General features: G+C 42.3%; 1 protein-coding gene and 1 pseudogene across 4 annotated transcripts in view; both read right to left on the bottom strand.

Moving 5' to 3' along the window:
- Nucleotides 1-13,241, bottom strand: part of NT5C2 (5'-nucleotidase, cytosolic II) — a 143,986-nt gene that overhangs the window by 89,971 nt on the left and 40,774 nt on the right. The window lies entirely within an intron of this gene.
- Nucleotides 6,158-9,387, bottom strand: LOC102252436 (annotated as a pseudogene).

Here is a 13,241-nt window from a genome sequence, read left to right as displayed (position 1 = left end):
GGCGCGCTATTCCGATCCCCGACTCAGCCGCAGAACCAGGCTGCCGCGACGCTCCCTGGCCGCGCGACCGGAGGAAAGCGCCGTTGCGGGACGGTGCCCCCGTCCCTCCCGGGGGTCTAGGCATCTTTAAACGACGGGACAGCTGTGGTGGCCGAGCTGTGGGTGACGCACGTTGACTACTCTCCATGTCCTTTAAGTCTACATCCCTTGGCCGACTGCCACCTGGGACTACCTCCTGCTCCTCTGCCTACACTCGGAGCCCTTCCCTTAAGAGGAGGGGGCTCGCTTGTTGCCCCCGCCACAGAATATTCTCGTACAATGGACTTGCTCAAGGCCCCTCGGGTCCAGACCTCCAGAGCAGGCCTGAATCCAATGATGACCAAAAGCACTGGCTTTGGGAGGTGTCAGAACTGGCTGTAATCCAAGTTCTACCACTTACAAATGCTTTGCCGTGGGGAGGATTACCTGATCTCACTGTGCCCAATTCCCTCACCTGTAATACAGGGATAGATAACAACGGTACTTACCGCAGAGGCTGTTGGCAGGATGAAATAAGATAACAGAGGAAAGTTGAGCATCTTTTCATATGTCTATCGGCCATCTGTATGTCCTCTTTGGGGAAATGTTTGTTCAGGTCCTCTATTCTTTTTGTTCTTTTTTAAAAATGTGTTTTTATTGATTTCAGAGAGGAAGAGGGAGAGATAGATAGAAACATCAATGATGAGAGAAAATCATTGATGGGCTGCCTCCTGCAAGTCCCACACTGGGGATGGAGCCTGCAACCCTGGTATGTGCCCTGAGGGGGGGTATGAACCCGTGACCTCCTGGTTCATAGGTCAATGCTCAACCACTGAGCACACCAGCCAGGACTCTGCTCACTTTTCTAAAAAAAATCAAAAAGTATGGTTCTTTTGGTGTTGAAGTTGTATGAGTTTCTTATATCTTTTGAATAGTAACCCCTTATTGGATGTTATCACTGCAAATACCTTCTTCCATTCAGTAGATTGTCTTTTCATTTCGTTGATGGTTTCTTTCACTGTGCAAAAACTCGTTTCATGTAATCCCATTTGTTTAGTTTTTGTTTTGCTTCCCTTGCCGAAGGAGACATATCCAAAAAAATATTACTAAGAGTAATGTCAAAGAGTTTACTGCCAATGTTTTCTTTTAGTTGTTTTATAGTTTCATGTGTTAACATTTAAGTCATTAATCCATTTTGAGTTTATTCGTGTATATGATATAAGTTGTCCAGATTCATTCTTTTGCATGTGTCTGTCCAGTTTTCCCAATACCCTGTATTGAAGAGACTGTCTTTAACCCATTGTATATTCTTGCCTTTGTCATAGATTAATTGACCATGTATGTTCAACACCACTAATCATGGGGGAAATGCAAATTAAAACCATAATGAGATATCAACTCACACCTGTCAGGATGGCTATCCTCAATAAATCAAACAAATGTTTGTGAGGATGTGGAGAAAAGGGAACCCTCATGCACTGTTGGGATTGTAAATTGATGCAGCCACTATGGAAAACAATATGGAGGATCCTTAAAAATTAAAAATAGAATTACCATATGACCCAGTAAATCCACTTCTGTGTACTGATATGAGAAAACACTAACTTGAAAAGACATAGGCAGCCCTATATTCACTGCAACATTACTTACAATAGCCAAGATATGGAAGCAACCTGTGTCCATCGAGAGACAAATGGATAAAGATGTGACATATATATACATATATATATACATACACACACATATACATATATATATAATTTTAATCAGCCATAAAAAAGAATGAAATCTTGCCATTTGTAATAATATGGATGGATTTAAAGAGTATTATGCTAAGTGAAATAAGGTCACAGTTTGTATTCCCAGTCAGACAGACAAAGACAAATTCCATATTATTTCACTTATTTGTGGAATCTTAAAAAAAAGTAAATGAACAAACAAAACAAACACATAGATACAGAGAAAATTTTGATGGTTGACTGATGGAAGAAGTGTTGGGGGCAATGGGTGAAAAGGGGGAAGGGATTAAGAAGTACAAATTGGCCTGGCCAGTGTGGCTCACTGGTTGAGCAACAACCAATGAACCAGAAGGTCACGGTTCAATTCCCAGTCAGGGCACATGCCTGGGTTGCAGGCTCGATCCTCTGTGGGGGGCATGTAGGAGACAGCAGATCAATGATTCTCATCATAGATGTTCCTATCTCTCCCTCTCACATCCTCTCTGAAATCAATAAAGATACATTAAAAAAAGAAGAAGTATAAATTGGCCCAGCCAATATAGCTCAGTAGTTGAGCACCGACCTATGAACCAGAAAGTCACAGTTCAATTCTGGGTCAGAGCACATGCCAGGGTTGAAGGCTTGACCCCCAGTAGAGGGCTTGCAGGAGTCGGCCTGATTCTTAACATTGATGTTTCTATCTCTCTTTCCCTCTTCCTTCCTCTCTGAAGTCTATATATATATAGACTTTTTAAATTCTATATATATAACTTTTTAAAGCAAGTTAAACTTTTAAAAAAGTACAAATTGCCAGTTATAAAAATAGGATAGGGATATAAAGTACAGCACAGGGAATATGGTTGGTAATCTATGTATATTAAAAGCTAATGTGCTAAAGTGTCTGACCGTCCAACCGGTTGCTCTGACGCACACTGACCACCAGAGGGCCGACACTCAACACAAGAGCTGCCGTGATGCACACAGAGAAACAGCATCATGGACCTGGCACCCACAAAGCAACACTCAGCTTCCCCCAAATGGGACACAGGCCCCGCCACCACCCCAGAAAGACAGCCCACCAAATCGCAGCCAACACTGCCAAGACCCCATGGTGCAAAATGGAGCCCACAACCCAGCCCAGCCCAGAAATGGGTTGATGTGGGCGCTGGGTAATGATGTCACATAGCAACACCTGGCTTCCTCTCCCCGGCAACAACTAGCCTCTTTGCAGTTTCTACAGCCCAGGAACATGACTTGCTTTATAGCCAGGTGCAAACATTTCACACTTTAACCAAATGTCTGTGAAGCGTTTTCTTGTGCCTCATCTCATTTGATCCTCACAGAAGTCCTGGAGTCTGTCAATAGGAGACTCGGTGAAATCCTATTTTCTTTTCATTAGCCAGAAAATGGAGATTTAGAAAGCTTAAAAACTTGACCGGACTGAAAAGAAGTAAGAAATGGCGGACCTTGAAATTGACTTCAGGTTTTCTCACCGCACAGAATATAGTCAAACACTGTGCTGTAGTTAAATATTTTACCCTTTGTTCTCCCTGTGTGATCTACAATAATAATCTGCCTATAAAAGGCTAAGTTGACTTGTGCATGTGCAATACACATAAAGCTCTCGTTGGCGCCAATCACACGCATGTGTTTCTATCATTGTTGATCGTGAATTTGGTTGACACTTGTATTATAGAGAAAGGGCAAATAGTGATATTAAAATATTTCTTCTAATTAATTTCCTTTCAATGTGCACAAATTCGTGCACCAGGCCACTAGTACTGTAATGACAATGTATAGTGTCACATGGGTAGTAGACATATCAGTGTGTTCACAAGTTATATAAATGACTAATCTCTGTGTTGTACACCTGAAACTAATATAATTGTATGTCAACTGTAATTGAAAAACTTTTAATTAACAAAAAAAGATAATGGAAGATTCTCAGCACAGTCATAGCACTCAAGAAATGTTTATCAACCTCCCCACTACCCCCCCCCCTTTACCAATTTGCATCTGCAAGAAGACTTCTTAAGGACAGAAAGCCCACTATTTCCAGAGTAATGCATTCCTTGGCCTCAGCAGTTCTGACCAGTTTGAAAGTGTTTCTGAAACTTCCACCCTCTGGCCCAGAAAACAAACAGATCTAATCTCTCTTGACTTTCTACTTTTCAGATACTTGAAGACTTCTGCCCAAGGTCTTATTCCAGACCAGTATCTTCCACTCCTTCCATTGTTCCTCCTTCGCCCTGGTTTTAAAGGTCTTTATCCTCATGCTCCTCAAGCACCTGGTCTGTCTGATTGTGACTCTTTTAGAGTATGTCACCCAAGACTGAACCAAATGTCTGTGGTACCATCAGAGCAAGAAAGACTGTAGCTTTAATATACTAAAGACTGTAGCTTCTTCGTAGGACTTACTGCCTTGCATTCACACAGGAACGTTCTTGGCACCTGCTATTGACTCACTGAGCTTGCAGTCAACTCAAACCTCCAAGATTTTGAAATATGTGCTATGTTGGAGCATTTCTACCCTCTCTTGTGGTTTTGAGCCAACTTCAGGTCAGCTGAGGACAGGCCTTAGACCTCCCACTTACTACATATTTTAGGATATGTGGAAAAAAAAGAATAGAAGTTGGAAGTTAGTCTAAAACCACCACAACCAAAGTACATTTGGAAAAAGGCCAGCATTTGTGTATAAAGACCATAGCACTGAGCAAATCATGTGTGTGTGTGTGTGTGTGTACACATAATGTGATCTCAATTGAGCAAAAAAATGTACACACACAGCCCAAGCCAGTTTGGCTCAGTGGATAGAGCGCTGGCCCATGGACCAAAGGGTCAGGGCATGGGCGGGAGGCAACCAATCGATGTGTCTCTCTCACATCGATGTTTCTCTCTGTGTGTGTGTCTCTCTCCCCCTCCCTTCCACTCTCTCTAAAAAAAAAAAAATCAATGGAAAAATATCCTCAGTAAGGATTAACAAAACAAAACAAAAATGTACATGCACATACGCACAAAAGGCTAGAATGAAATTGAGTATATTAATAACGGTTTTTTCTCAGTGACAAGACTTGAGGTGGTTTCTTTTCTAGTTACACTTTTCCATAATTTCCCAAATTGTATGTGTTGTTTATGTTACTTTTATAATCAAGATCTTTTTTCAGCAAAATCAGAAAAAATAATTTAAAATATCAGAGAAATGGAATAACTCAAAAAAATGAGAAAAGTTAACATAAATAAGAAACAAAGATAACAGACTAGGAAAAAACATTTGTAATATATAAAACAAAGGATTTGTATCAGGAACATCTAAAGGACTTTTAACAAATCAATAAGAAAAAAAACACACACTAGAAAAACGTGCAAAGAATATAAATAGGCAATCACAGAAAAGGAAATACAAATTGCCAAATAAATATACAAAAAGATGCCCAACATCAGTAGTAACCAGGGAAATAGAAATTAAAACTGAGATTGGCAACAATTTTCAAGCTTCATAATTACAAAATAATGTAAATTGGCACAGCCACTTTACAGGCAATTGGACATCTATTAAATCCATATCTCCGCAATGCCCCTTCTAATTATCTACCATAACTCCATGTGCATATGGAGGTATATACAAAGATAATTACATAATATTGCCAATAAAAAATAATTTGGAATCAACCTAAATGCCTGCCAGTAGGGGAATGGCTAAATAGAATGTAACATCCTATATAATAAAAGGGTAATATGCAAATGGACCAAACGGCGGAACGACCGGTCGCTATGATGCACACTGACCACCAGAGTGCAGACGTTCAATGCAGGAGCTGCCTCCTGGTGGTCAGTGCGCTCAGCCAAAAGCCAGGCTCACAGCTGTCAAGTGCAGCGGTGGTGGCAGGAGCCTCTCCCGCCTCCACTGCCGGTGGCTGGTATGGAGCAAGGGGTCCTGGACTGCGAGAGCCTCGGACTACAAGAGGGATGTCTGACTGCCAGCTTAGGACCGATCCCCTAGGCAGGCGGACATCCCCCGAGGGGTCCTGGACTGCAAGAAGGTGCAGGCCAGGCTGAAGGACCCCCCAGTGCACGAATCTTGTGCACCGGGCATCTAGTACTCGCATAATGGAATTGTGTAGAGAATTTTAAAGAAGTGGCCTGATCTATATATTACTATAGAAATATCTCAAAATCATATTATTGAATGAAAACAGCAAGTTGCAGCAATATATATATATTTTTTATTTTATTTTATTTTATTTTTAATTCTTCCCCCAAATGCATAACTTTGGTCTAATCATGAAAACTCATCGTCAATCCCAAATTGAGGGACATTCAACAAAAAAAAACCTGACCTGGACTCTTAGTGTCAAGATCATGAAAGCCAAGGAAAGACTGAGAACTGTCACAGATTGGAGGAGACTGTGGAAACAAGACAACTAAATGCAATGTGGGATACTGGATGGGATCCTAGAACAGAAAAGGACAATAGTGGAATAACTGGTAAAGTTCTAATGAAGTCTATAGTTTAGTTAATAGTATTGTACCAATGTTAATTCCTTAGTTTTAATCATTGAACCAGGGTTATATAAGCTATTAACATTCGGAGAGTCTGAGTGAAGGGTACACTGAAACTTTCTATACTATCTTTGCAACTCTTCTGTAAATCTAAAATTATTTCAAAATAAAATGTTAAAACAAAATGCAGACATGAATGCCATTATTTCCCATCATTACTGCTGTAGAAAAAGCCTTTGTCACCTCTACATTCACACGCTGAAACCTAATCCCCGATGTATTTGGAGGTGGGGCTTTTGGGAGGTAATTAGGTCATGGGGCAGAGCATTCTAAATGGAATGAATGCCCTTATAAAAGAGACCCCAGAAAGCTCCCACATCCCTCCACCCTGTGAAGACACAGCAAGAAGAGGGCTGTCTCTGAACCAGGAAGTGGGCCTTCACCAGACACCAAATCTACTTGTGCCTTGCTCTTGGACTTCCCAGCCTCTAGAACTGTGAAAAATAAATTTCTATTGTTTACAAGCCACCCAGTCTATAATACTCTGTTATGGCAGCCCAACCTAAGACAATCACACATTAACTTTGTAAAATAGTTTTGAACAGATTATAAAGCTACATGCCAAACTCCTATCAGAAATTATCTCTAAAGATAGGGGTTGCCCTAGCTGGTTTGCTCAGTGGATAGAGCGTCAGCCTGCAGACAGAAGGGTCCCAGGTTCCATTCCGGTCAAGGGCATATGCCCGGGGTTGCCCTACTTCTTAAGGTAGTGAAAATCAAATAAGGAAATATATGGATAAGAACTTTGAAAACTTGTCAAGTGTTACTCAAAGTATCTTACTTAATGAAAGCCTAATATGCTGAGTGTCTGGTCATCTGGTCGTCCATTCAACCAATCAAAGCATAATATGCTAATGCTAATGATATGCTAAGGCCACTCAACCGCTCGCTATGGTACTGAGTTTGGCACATGGTGGTCAGGGCAGGGGAGAGATGCAGGACTTGAGGCATTGAGTAGAGGAAGTTGAACACCTGGGGCATGAAGAAAAGTAGCATGGTCTGGCTGAAGTGTCCCAAGTTGCCAACCACAGTAAAGGTCATGCCAGCCAAGTAACAGATGGTATCTCCCTCATATACCTGTGATCAGTACCAGTTATGGTAGAGCAATCCCAAGGTCGTGAAAAAAAAAATAGGGTATCATGAAGTAGAGGGAAAGGACATGATCATCTTGACAATCACTTTGAAGCTCACCAGGCTGAAGATGAGGATGGAAGTAGGAATGATTAGTGACTAGCCAGCCTGTAAGCCATTAATGCCTGCTAGGATAGTGATGGCATTGGTACAGAATACTACCAACAGCTCCGTACAGACATAGTACAGGACCCTCAAGTCCAAACACAGGCCAAGAATTGGACATGAAGGCTTGGTTACCACATGGTCATGTTGCCAAAGTTGGTGAACTAGACCATAAGGAGAAGTAGTGAGGCAGCTGTGGGCTGTGGCAGCTTATGCCACCAGTATAGATTCAGGACATCATCCGAAGAAAAAAGCCCAGGAAAACAAAGCAGCAGATGACAAGAAGCATACCTATCAGGGCCACAAATTCATGGCAGGGGAAGTCTTTCCACTGCTCCTCCACAAGCAGTTCAGAAAGGGAAAGGGATGAAGCAGAAGAAGATGAGGAGGAAAACAGCACAGATGATCACTCCCTGGGACTCTGAGCTGTGGCCCAGCAGCAAGAGCTGTGGAGGGGCAGTTTTAATGTTTTAAAAGATAAATGTATTCATAGATTGCCTGTGTAATGAAAAATTAATTTTTGAAAATGCAAAAGAAAGCAAAAGGACAGAACATTTGGTTTCCTGACTTTCAAAAGTAAAGCAAGTAGCTGTGGAGGGGCAGTTTTAATGTTTTAAAAGATAAATAAATGTATTCATAGATTGCTTGTGTAATGAATAATTAATTTTTAAAAATGCAAAAAGACAGGACATTTGGTTTCCTGAGTTTCAAAAGTAAAGCAAGTGTCCCAAGTTGCCAACCTCACATGCCAACAACCTTCTAAAAGAGGGTTCGGGAGCCTGAGGAAGCAATGAGAAGCCCTAGGCAGCTTGCTTGGGGTCTCTAACTGAACATTGCCTGAAGGGCCTGGGCAGTGCTTGGCAAGAGAAGCCATCCCACTGCGGCCTTGGAGGCCTCTCACCAAACTTCCTGCCCGAGCATCCACATGGCTGTCCTTCGCCTCTAATTCCCCAGAATACCATAAACTCTGAGTCACTCCGAATGTGAGCAGCATTCACAGGCCACTCATCAGGTTTCTGTTTCTTGGCAGAAGCTCTCAGAGAAATGCAAGCATAACTCAACACCCTGGCCTGGGGCCTAGAAACAGCCTCCTGCTGCCCACAAGTCTTTCTGCCAGGAAGTGTTTGGTCTTTGTTCCTTCCAATCAGCTCAGAGTTCTCCTCTTTTTTTTTCTTTTCTTTTTTTTAAATCTTTCTCTAATAGCATAGGGTCAGCACTTACTGTGATAAGCCCCAGTACAGGCACTATGTGAGAAGATAATCAGAACACATTTAGTCTAAATAGAACTATCTAATCCAACCCGAGAGATGAGACATACATAAAAGACTTAGGAGCACCTACATCTCTTCAAAAATATGCTTTGAGCTCCTACCACGTGCCTAACACTAATCAACAGAGATACGAGTGTCTGCCCTCCTGGAGGTTTCTGACTGCTTGGGAAGATGGGCTTTCAATAAACAAATAATTATTTTACTACAACTTTGGTGAGTGCTATGCAGGAAAAGTAAACGATGCTGTGAGGGAGAATGGAATAGGGGCTAGATTTTGAGGGAGAGAGAGGGTCAGGAGACATTTCCCTGAAGAAGTAACATCTCAGCTGAAACCTGAAGGATGATTAGGACTTAAGTAAAAAGTGAGAGAGGGGTTTGCTTGGAGGGATGGGGAATTCCTGAAATAGGGACCAGTAGGTTCAAAGGCCCTAAAGTAGGGATGAGCTTTGGGTGTATCTGTGGAGAGATCAGGAGCCTAGAAAGAAAGGGAGAAATAGCTAAAAATGGTCCTGGAAGGAGGCAGGTAGACCTCCCAGAGCGTTGTAGATCATATAAACAATCTGGAACCTTACCGTAAGTGCCATGGTGAGTAATTAAGGGCTTTAAGCAGAGTATGGGGCAGGGATCAGATCTGCAGTTTAAATGAATGAAATGTAACAACTAATCGATTGCCTCATACTCCCAAGTTGCCAACCTCACATGCCAACAACCTTCTAAAAGAGGGTTCGGGAGCCTGAGGAAGCAATGAGAAGCCCTAGGCAGCTTGCTTGGGGTCTCTAACTGAACATTGCCTGAAGGGCCTGGGCAGTGCTTGGCAAGAGAAGCCATCCCACTGCGGCCTTGGAGGCCTCTCACCAAACTTCCTGCCCGAGCATCCACATGGCTGTCCTTCGCCTCTAATTCCCCAGAATACCATAAACTCTGAGTCACTCCGAATGTGAGCAGCATTCACAGGCCACTCATCAGGTTTCTGTTTCTTGGCAGAAGCTCTCAGAGAAATGCAAGCATAACTCAACACCCTGGCCTGGGGCCTAGAAACAGCCTCCTGCTGCCCACAAGTCTTTCTGCCAGGAAGTGTTTGGTCTTTGTTCCTTCCAATCAGCTCAGAGTTCTCCTCTTTTTTTTTCTTTTCTTTTTTTTAAATCTTTCTCTAATAGCATAGGGTCAGCACTTACTGTGATAAGCCCCAGTACAGGCACTATGTGAGAAGATAATCAGAACACATTTAGTCTAAATAGAACTATCTAATCCAACCTGAGATGAGACATACATAAAAGACTTAGGAGCACCTACATCTCTTCAAAAATATGCTTTGAGCTCCTACCACGTGCCTAACACTAATCAACAGAGATACGAGTGTCTGCCCTCCTGGAGGTTTCTGACTGCTTGGGAAGATGGGCTTTCAATAAACAAATAATTATTTTACTACAACTTTGGTAAGTGCTATGCAGGAAAAGTAAACAATGCTATGAGGGAGAATGGGATAGGGGCTAGATTTTGAAGGAGAGAGAGGGTCAGGAGACATTTCCCTGAAGAAGTAACATCTCAGTTGAAACCTGAAGGATGATTAGGACTTAAGTAAAAAGTGAGAGAGGGGTTTTCTTGGAGGGATGGGGAATTCCTGAAATAGGGACCAGTAGGTTCAAAGGCCCTAAAGTAGGGATGAGCTTTGGGTGTATCTGTGGAGAGATCAGGAGCCTAGAAAGAAAGGGAGAAATAGCTAAAAATGGTCCTGGAAGGAGGCAGGTAGACCTCCCAGAGCGTTGTAGATCATATAAACAATCTGGAACCTTACCGTAAGTGCCATGGTGAGTAATTAAGGGCTTTAAGCAGAGTATGGGGCAGGGATCAGATCTGCAGTTTAAATGAATGAAATGTAACAACTAATCGATTGCCTCATACACTCATGAAAATTAATTTGACGCAAGCAAAAATTTCTTATATGCCTGTTGGAAACTTGCATTGAATTTTTACAGAGTGAGAGAGACAAGATCTGCAACTTTTATCACAATTGTTTTATTTATGGAATACCTACCAGGTGGTAGACACTGGAAATCCAAATTGATCCCCCAGCTACCCTTTACCCCAGAGTGGCTGAACATCTAGTTCAGAAATCAGACATGGGTAAAACATGAAGGTATGCCTGAATAATGACCCCAAAGAGCCTCAGAATTTCAGGAGAGATCGATTACTGAGGAGAAAGTAGAGTCAGAATCAGACACATAGAGATACTACTTTATGCCTGCTAGGATAGCTACAATAATAATTTTTTTAAAAGGTAAAATGGTGTAGCCTCTGTAGAAAACAGTTTGGTGGTTCCTCAAAAAGCTAAACATAAAGTCACCATATGATCCAGCAATTCCACTTCTGGGCACTAGTATATACCCAAAATGAAAATAGGGACTCAGATACTTGTATGCCATCATAGTAGCATTATTCACAGTGATCAAAAGTGGAAGCAACTCAAGTGCCCGTCAGCACATGCATGGATAAACAAAATATTATCCACGCATGTGTCGGATTACACACATCTAGTAACGTACTTGTTATTAACCCACGTAAGGGATAAGAACACGCTCTCATCAGCAACAATAGCTCATGACAACCCTGATTCTCAGAAACGTCAGGAAGCCTGGATTCTCGGTGGTGTTCTTTGTGCAGTGCACCTTCCTGGAGAGAGAACAGTATTTCTCAGCAGTATCAGAGACTTAGTCCTGCATCTTTGCCATCCTCTCCAGCCCTGATTCATGCTGAGCCCTGCTTGGGTTCCACTCTAGTCCTTCCCAATGATACTGAACACCCACTTTGTCTTTTTAAGATTGGGCCTTTGGTAAACAAGAAAGCGGCTCTGGTTCTCAGACCTAACAAGTGAGGCCTCACCCAAGGATATACAACAGCCATTTGAACAGGGATTTGTAACAGTAATGTATTATTTTCTTCAATCGGTGGTTCTCAAAATTGACCAGGAATAAGGGTTGACTGGGGAGCTTTCTAAAAGGCAGATCCCAGAGACTATCCCAGTCTCTGGCCCTGGGCCTGAGAACTTGAAATTTAAACAAACTCCCTAGCTAATTCTGATGCAGATGGTCCACGAGTTTTCTGATAATGCTAACTACCTACCTCATGCCTGCTTATGACAGTAATCAATGTTGCCATGACAGTAGCCAATCCGAGCCACCTCCTGCTGCTGCCTGCTGCCCAGGCAACAATTGACTTTTTGGGTCTCTTCCTTGTTTGCTAGCCCAAGGAGCCCCTGTGAACAATAGCCTTCTGATACTGCAGAAACTACCATCTGACCCAAACAAAGAAACTGATTCATGGTTGCAGAATCAGGGATTATAAATTCCTACGTCATCTCAACTTTCAGAACACCAGTCTCTTAATCCCCTTTCTTGGCTCCACTTCAGATGTCAGGTAGTAGCCCTCAGTGACTGCATTTCATTGGCATGAACAGGGTGCAGTCCCCAAGACCAAGACAATTTTCCAAGCCTGCCACAAGTCAGGATCCTCCCTGACCTGGCACCTAGAGTGTCTTGTAATACGTGTCCTATTGACTGAAAAGTAAATACATCTTCTCTCATATAAGTATAAATCGTTCCGTTTATTACTTTTACTTGCAGCAAACCCAAAGAGTGCTTGTCAACTAATTTTTTTGGTCAGATACTATCTAAAAAAAAAAATCCATAATAATAGGAGAGAGACTAGGTTAAGTACTAGGATCTGCACTTAATTCCTTAGCAGGTGTGGTAAACAGAATAATGGCCTAACCCATGGAACCTGTGACTATGTTACAGTTACATGGCAAATGAGAATTAAGATAGCAGATGGGCCCTAGCCGCCGTGGTTCAATGGATAGAGCATCGGCCTGCGGACTGAAGGATGGCAGATTCGATTCCGGTCAAGGGCATATACCTGGGTTGTGGGCTCAATCCCCAGTAGGGGGTGTGCAGGAGGCAGCCGATCAATGATTCTCTCTCATCACTGATGTTTCTCTCTCTCTCTCTCCCTCTCCCTTCCTCTCTGAAATCAATAATAAAAAAAAAAGATAGCAGATGGAATTAAGTTTGTTAATCAGTTGACCTTATATAAGGAGAGTATCCTGAAATTTCCTGGTGGATCCCATGTAATCACAAGGCTCCTTAAATGTAAAAGGAGGAAGAACAAGAGTCAGTGTCAGAGTGATGAGATATGAGAAAGACTTGATGGTCATTGCTAGCTATTAAGATGGAAGGGGCCATGGGCCGTGTAATACCTGCAGACTCTAGAAGCTGGAAAAGGAAAGAACATTGATTCTCCTCTAGAGCTTCCAGAAGGAACACAGGAACACAACCATATGACACTTTGATTTTTTTTAAAATAAATCTTTATTGTCCAGATTATTACAGATGTTCCTCTTTTTTCCCCCCCATAGCTCCCCTCCACCCGGTTCCCACCCCAC

This window comes from Myotis brandtii, unplaced genomic scaffold (genome assembly GCF_000412655.1).
Source record: "Myotis brandtii unplaced genomic scaffold, ASM41265v1 scaffold550, whole genome shotgun sequence".
Classification (NCBI taxonomy): Eukaryota; Metazoa; Chordata; class Mammalia; order Chiroptera; family Vespertilionidae; genus Myotis; species Myotis brandtii.
This window is presented reverse-complemented; position numbering and strand designations above follow the sequence as displayed.